The sequence below is a fragment of the Dermacentor andersoni genome, chromosome 6 (assembly GCF_023375885.2).
Source record: "Dermacentor andersoni chromosome 6, qqDerAnde1_hic_scaffold, whole genome shotgun sequence".
Taxonomy (NCBI): Eukaryota; Metazoa; Arthropoda; class Arachnida; order Ixodida; family Ixodidae; genus Dermacentor; species Dermacentor andersoni.
In genome coordinates this window covers 10,627,713-10,633,238 of record NC_092819.1, presented here as the reverse complement: position 1 = coordinate 10,633,238, position 5,526 = coordinate 10,627,713, and positions in this window count along the sequence as shown.

Below are 5,526 nucleotides of genomic sequence, written 5' to 3'. Positions count from 1 at the left end.
GTCACTGTTGCCGGACGCCACACTTCAGTTTTAACGCGATAGCGTTAAGGAGCTCGTGTCGTAGAGAAGCCGGTGTCGTCGGTGTTGGCGTTGGCGGCGTTGGCCGTGAGCGAAAAATCCCTGAAGGCAATTGATAAATAAAAACAACTTGCAAGATGGGCGGGAATCGAACCAGGGTATCCGGAGTGTGAGGCGGAGACGCTACCACTCAGCCTAGTGAATGCGGTGTTGACTTACAAACGCGCCGTAGAAAGTTATACTGCTGTGTATATCGGTAATTACGAGCATGTAAATTACAGAAGTCGCAGTTAAACGCGTAGCGAAGTACGTTTCCGCTACATTTCTTCTGCGCTTTCCGCACACGCAGAGCCATCTTGCGGCAAACACAGAAGACCCCTTCCTCGCAATGTGCGGCGCTGCCCGACAGGTGGCGCACCACGCGCGCATTGGGCTGTGCCGGGACCGGTGCGAGGCGCGTCGCCGCCCGGTTGTCCGTGCCGATCACGACGTTCCGATACACCGAGTTCTTTGGTTCGTTCCGCTTGCTCAGGCACACGTTTCGTTGCCGCGCCGAACGCTGGGTTGCTCGACGCTCACCGCGTGATTGGTGGATGCAAAGTCCGATGCGGGGCGCCTCGTAAGTGATCGCTGCGCCGTAGCGCATTTACACCCCTTGGCGGGTCGACGGGAACGCAGTCGCGTTCCCCTCTTGAAGGCGAAGCTTAAGCGTCCTCCAATTTTTTTTTTTTTACGTCTTGGATCAGTGCCCACATGCAATCACCTTAGGACTTTACTTTCTCTCGGCAAATTCGGCTCTTATTGACTGCTCTGCTGGGGCTATCCAGCTTGCCTTACCTCATGCCGGTACGACGACGAAGTGTCTTCTTGGTAGAACGCTTGTATTTGTGTTCTCTGGTTTCTGGCGAAATCTTCGGAATATCCTGGTGCCTCGGCTCCCGGTCTTGTGGCCATGGACGCGGAGCCTTCCAGAGGCCCTCCTGGCCAGAGGTCATCAAGGCTATCCTTCTCAAGGAAGAGAGGAAGCGTGCTCAGTGACACCGAGGACACTGAGCTGTACTCCGTGTCGGATGAAGACTCGTCGGATGATAACTTCATCACTGTCCGCAGAAAGAGGGCCAAAAGGAGGACTGTCAACGCGAATACATCAACGCAAGCGAGCACAGCGACTCTGAAGTCAAGGCCTGAACACTGGCCTCACGCCATCGTGTTCGTACCCGAGGAACCCTCAAGCAACCTCCGACTGCTAAATAGGCAAGAATTATCTGTTTTCATGGAAGGGGTCGTGCCGATGAAATTAAGGACATTCGGATAAACACACGCAAAAATGTCATAGCAATAGATATTTCCAACAGGAGTGCGCTCGAAAAACTGAAGCAAATCTCGGAGCTAGGGCGCATCAAAGTGCGTTCCTATATCCCGATGGATGATGCATCCACAGCAGGTGTAATTTATGACATTGATGTCACCATTCCCAACGCGGACTTGCCTACCCTCGTCAAACCAGCAAGTGAGGGTGGTGTCATCACGCGAAAGAGCCGCCTTGGAACTTCGCGCTGCGTCAAACTGATTTTCAAAGGAGATTGCCTACCATCGCACGTCAAAGTCGGTCACTTCCGACAGCCTGTTCGACTCTTCGTACAAAAGCCTCTTCAATGCCATCAGTGCTTTAGGTTTGGACATGTCAAGGGGGTCTGTCCAAACTCGTTAGTGTGTCCCCGGTGTGCTGAACCTCCCGCGGAGGACACTTGCCGAGCTACTGTCCTCAAGTACGGCAACTGTAATGGTTGCCATGCTGCCTCGTCTAGAGACTGCCCTCGCATCAAGAAAGAGGTCGCTGTTCTCAAGCAAACAGTTCGGGACGATTCGACACACAGGGAGGTTGCTGAAATGATCCGGCGTCGGCGTCGGCGTCACCGAACCTCCTTAAAGAAGGCGGACACACGAAAGGAGAGGGGCCCTTCCATTGTAGCACCGACATTCTCCAATCATGCCAAAAAGGGGCTGAACAGCACAAGAAAGTCAGCTGAAAAGAATTTTCCTCAGGAAGGATGGCCTGCTCTTCCGAGCCAGCAACTTCTCATAGAACCACAGACTGTCAATCCCACTCAGGAGCCTACTCCTGCCGCTGATGACACGCCCAGAGCAGATCGTCAAGTCATTTCAATGCTGCGTTCCCTCACAGATGCCATTCGAGTGGTTCTGTCGAACCTTGGAACCACGTCTGCTCGAAGTGCACTGAAAGTACTGGACGCCTTAAGCCCAGTGCTTGAGTCTCTCGAATAGAGGCATGGCCAACTATCGCCCATCCTTTCGAGAAGAAGTCAAGGCAGCGTCAATAATCCAGTGGAACGCAAGAGGACTAAAGTCACGCCTTTCATACTTTCGTCAGTATATATATATATATATATATATATATATATATATATATATATATATATATTTATATTGTTACGAAGAGTTGCGAAGCAATGGTTTTATTTACAGGCGATGGATGATGGTCGTAGCGTGATCGTAGCGCAGCCCGGCCTCTCAAGCTCTTCGTTCTCTTCTTCTCTTCTCTCTTCTTGTCCGCGCCTTTCGTATCCGTTACATTTCCCCGCAAGCAGACGAAGCCCGTGGGGCGAGTCAGGATGGACAAGCAGGGTAGAAAGGCTTCAGGCGAGCAATATGAGTCAGCTGAGTTCTGCTTGATCGCCGACCATTGCACAGGAGGCGAGCTATGACGTAAGTGAGTTCGCTCAGGTGGTCCACGACTACAAATGGGCCTGAATATTGTGACAAGAACTTTTGACACAACCCACGCTTGCGTTGCGGTGTCCAAAGAAGAACCAAGTCACCTTTTTCCAACGATACTTGTACGTGACGGTCGTCGTATCGCTCTTTCGAACGACTTTGCGAGGCCAGAGTACGAAGACGAGCTATTCGACGGGCTTCTTCGGCGAGACACAAAGTCTTCGATACAGAATCGTCACTGTGCAGTACGAAGGGTAAGAAAGTGTCCAGAGGGCTTCGCGGTAACCTTGCATACAGGAGATGAAATGGGCTATAGTTCGTGGTTTCGTGTTTCGCCGTGTTCTATGCGTAAGTGATGAATGGAAGCACGTCGTCCCAGTTCTTATGATTGGAGGAGACGTACATGGCAAGCATGTTGGTCAGCGTTCTGTTCGTCCTTTCAACGAGGCCATTGGTCTGTGGATGATACGGCGTGGAATGACGGAACTGTGAAGCGCACAAACGAAGTAACTCTTCAATGGCATCAGCAGTGAACTGGCGACCACGGTCGCTGATGATGACACGTGGTGGGCCATGACGAAGGACCACGGAACGCAGCAGGAAGACCGCCACGCAAGCAGCGGTAGAAGACGGTATGGCTGCAGTTTCTGCATACCGTGTAAGATGGTCTACGCAGACAATTATCCAACGGTTCTTGTTGTTAGATAACGGGAATGGACCCATAAGGTCAATGCCTACTTGCTCGAACGGCGTACTGGGCGGTGTCAATGGCCGAAGGGGACCCGGGACTGCGGTGGTCGGTCGCTTGTGACGTTGGCACGTTTCGCAACTAGCGACATAACGCTTAGTTGTTTCTTACATCTTGGGCCAGTAAAAGCGCTCCTGGGTGCGGTGCAGCGTTCGTACGAAGCCGAAATGGCCGGATGTCACATCGTCATGCATGGCGCGTAGAACGGCGGAGCGGAGACTCTCGGGGACAACAAGCAGAAAACGCGCTCCATGCCTGGAGTAATTAGTTTTGTAGAGCAATTTATCACGGACAGTAAAGCGACCGCTGCCTTTAGAAGTACGGGCGGCGACAAAAAGCGGATCGAGGGTAACATTATTCCGTTGTTCTCGCTGAAAGTCTGCCGCGTCAGGAAACGTAGAAGTAACAGCAGCGAGACAGTCATCAAAATTCTCAGCATCGCAGTCGGTAGTCGCAAGAGGAATCCGAGAGAGGCAGTCCACGTCAGCGTGACGACGGCCACTCTTGTACGATACCACAAAGTCGTATTCCAGGAGGCGCAGCGCCCAACGTGCGAGGCGACTAGAGGGATCACGCAAACCGACCAGCCAGCATAAAGAATGGTGGTCGGTGATAATCTTGAATGGTCTACCGTAAAGATAACACCGAAACTTTTGTATGGCGAAAACGGCTGCCAGGCATTCCTGTTCCGTAACCGTATAATTGCGTTCAGATTTGCTCAGGCAACGGCTGGCATATGCGACAACATGTTTTGCGCCACTGTGACGTTGTACAAGCACCGCTCCTATCCCGAATCTACTAGCATCAGTGTGAACTTCAGTCGAGCAAGATGGATCGAAGTGACGCAAGAGGGGTGCTGACGTTAGTATAAACTTCAGATGAGAGAATGATGCGTCACACTCTGGTGTCCAATTGAAGGATGCATTTGGTCGCAAAACACTTGTCAACGGGTAAACGATGTCGGCAAACCGGGGAACAAAACGACGAAAATACGAACATAGGCCAATGAATGAGCGGAGTTCTCGTGCTGACTGCGGTGGCTTGAAGGAGCTCACCGCTTCGATCTTACGAGGATCGGGTCTGACGCCATCCTTGTCGACTAAGTGTCCCAGGACCAGTGTTTGACGTTCGCCGAACCGACATTTTTTTTTTTTAATTTAGAACCGGTCCAGCTTTCTCAATGCAGTCGAGAACGAGGCTGAGGTGTTCGTTATGTTCTTCAAACGTGCGGCCAAAGATTACAACATCATCGAGGTAACACATGCATACCTCCCACTTTAGACCGAGTAGTACGGTGTCCATGAATCTTTCAAAGGTGGCAGGAGCATTGCAAAGGCCAAAAGGCATAACATTAAATTCGTATAGGCCATCTGGAGTCACGAAAGCGGTCTTTTCCTTGTCGGCAGGGTCCATAGGTATTTGCCAATACCCCGATCGCAAATCAAGTGTTGAGAAGTAAGAAGCAGCGTGTAAGCAATCAATGACGTCATCGATTCGCGGTAGTGGATAAACATCCTTCTTCGTCACTGCGTTTAGATGTCTGTAGTCCACGCAGAATCTCCAGGAGCCATCCTTTTTTCGCAACAGGATTACTGGGGCTGCCCATGGACTAGACGACTCTTGAACGACACATTTGTTCATCATCTCCTTGACTTGTTCTGCAATAACTTTGCGCTCGGACGATGACACTCGGTAGGGCTTCCGGCGGATGGGGTGTGCTGAGCCGGTATCTATTCTGTGACGAGCGCGGGACGACGGTAAATGAAGGGGTGCATCTCCATGCGTGAAGTCGAATACACCCTCATGCCTGTCAAGGACCTGTACCAGTGCTTGTCATTCTGATGTGCCGAGAGCCTTGCTGATCCTGCCGAGCATTAGCTCTTCAGAATGGTGATTATCGCAAGGAGGGCAAGCTGTAGGAACGTCCGTAGTTAGTGCCGCTATTGAGCTACATGCGGCTTTATCGAAGAGAGCGATGTTCATACCGCGAGGAAGGACAACCGGCATGGCGGAACAGTTCAGCG